Below are 2,204 nucleotides of genomic sequence, written 5' to 3' on the forward strand. Positions count from 1 at the left end.
TATATATATATGTGTGTGTGTGTGTGTGTGTATGCATGAGTACATATATTTATATATGTATTAGCGTTTGTCATTGTGCGTACATGTAATACATATAATGCATACTGTATATCAGACACACGCACATATGCATACACTGGCATACACATATATACGTGTGTGTGTGTGTGTGTAAGATCTAGTTTGCTATAAGCAGATAGCACCATAACACGAGATTTTAATGACTGCATGCGGAACAGGTCAGGGTCTTCCCTTGAACTTCAACTACACAATCCAAGAGAACAGTACATTTTGAAATTGTGTAAGGATAATAAGCATCTTGTGTCAAGAACTGGTGCACATTGATGTCTCCCTGGGCATGTATTATTCACATATAACGAAGGTGCAGACCGTTATCCTGAGATCTGTTAGTTGATCTGAATTATAAAATTATATTTTGGAGACTCTAGGTTTAGTTTTGTTGTTCTTGGTGTGAATGCTTACACGCTGCTATGTTATTAAATCTTAATCATGCTGTATGATGAGTTCTATTGACCAAGTCCTTGTAATCCAGCACGTTTACAGGTACTGATATCTTTATAGTTGTGTTCGCGCTGAATGTTCGAGGCATCACATGAGTTTCTCAACAGCATATTAATCCTCAAGCATCAGCGCATAACATTAGTAGTTTTAAACACGAGTATCTCTGCTGGTAGACTATAACCACCTCGTTGACTTGCATATAAATAGACTTTTATAAGTAGATTGGGAAAGAAAATGATCTAGAAAGTGGAAGAGCGGATGTATGATGAGACAAAACATGGGTAGAAGATTGCAACTTAAGGGATGTGATGGAAGGTAAATGGGAGTGATGGAACGTGGTGGAGTTTTTCAAGAAAGCTACATGGCTTAGTTGTTAGGGTCTTGCCCTAATGATGACGAGATCGTATTGTCAATCTCTGGGTTGGTTTGTGTGTTGTGTTTTGAGGAAAACACTTCATCTCACGTCGCTCTGTGATCACTTAGATACCTGATATGTGGTACACAATGTACTTCTTGAGGCAACATCGATTTGATGGGGGAAGTGATCTAATGTACTATACAAGCATTTGATAAATATAAGCAAATCATTTGTACAGGTTTTTCAGCAAGAAATTTCAGAACTATCTCTGACTACGAGAGTCTACCATCATTATATTTCCTCTGTGTGGAACGGTTAACTGATCCTTCAATAGCTTTAATATAGCCTGTGATAATAATGTGGTCTTAACGTTTGTATCTTAAAGTTCTTTGTATGCAGACACGAATGTTCAGTTGTTTTTTTTTATCTAACGTAAGTTAGCCCGCATCAATACTCTGAGTTTTTAATTCCCAACACTACTTAAATTGACAGGTGCACCCCCTCTGTTTCCTTACAGCTATTTTAAAAAGGATGTAGGACTGTGCGTCTACCGATCATTCTGATACTCGTTGAAATTTGAGAATCTATTAGAGTTGGGTATATCCCCATGCTTGAAACTCTATCGGCTCTTGGTTCATTTATGTACAAATGCGCGAGTAATTCTGAGTCAGACCTGTATCTGTAAGTTAAGTTTAGCTAATATGTTTTTGTATCTTAGGCATTGGTTCATCTGAATGAATATAATTATCTCCCTATTTTCCTGTTTTATTCAAAAAAATTAGTTTTGTTTCCATGAGATTATTTACATCTATGCCATATGAATATAATGATAATACCGGATCTATACTGAATAATACGAAGTATATAGTCTGTCTGACATCTTTACATCACATTTTTTGGTTGCATGTGTTTTAAACAAAATCAATAACTCGCAGAACTGGCAGTGGAACACTTGTCAAAACCTTTAGTTTCAAATGGTTTTCATTTTGGCTTTGAAAGATTTAGTCCCTTGAGTTACATCAAACGCTAGTATTTTCGTTCACTTGTTTCAGTCATTCGACTGCGTACATGAAATGATGCTGGTTTGTAATGGTGTAGTCAAACGAATAGATCCTAGTACTTAGATTTTTCAAGCTTGGAATGTATTCTATGGTCTCGCCACCAAAACGCTAAGTTAAGTACGGACAACGATACATATTTTTTTGTGGTGATTGGTGACAATTATAAGCGCAAACTCACACACATATCTATCGAGCTATCAATATTCATGTGTGCGTGTGTATACCTATGATGATGATAATAAAATAATAATAATAATAATAAT

The sequence above is a fragment of the Octopus bimaculoides genome, chromosome 1, assembly GCF_001194135.2.
Source record: "Octopus bimaculoides isolate UCB-OBI-ISO-001 chromosome 1, ASM119413v2, whole genome shotgun sequence".
Lineage (NCBI taxonomy): Eukaryota > Metazoa > Mollusca > Cephalopoda > Octopoda > Octopodidae > Octopus > Octopus bimaculoides.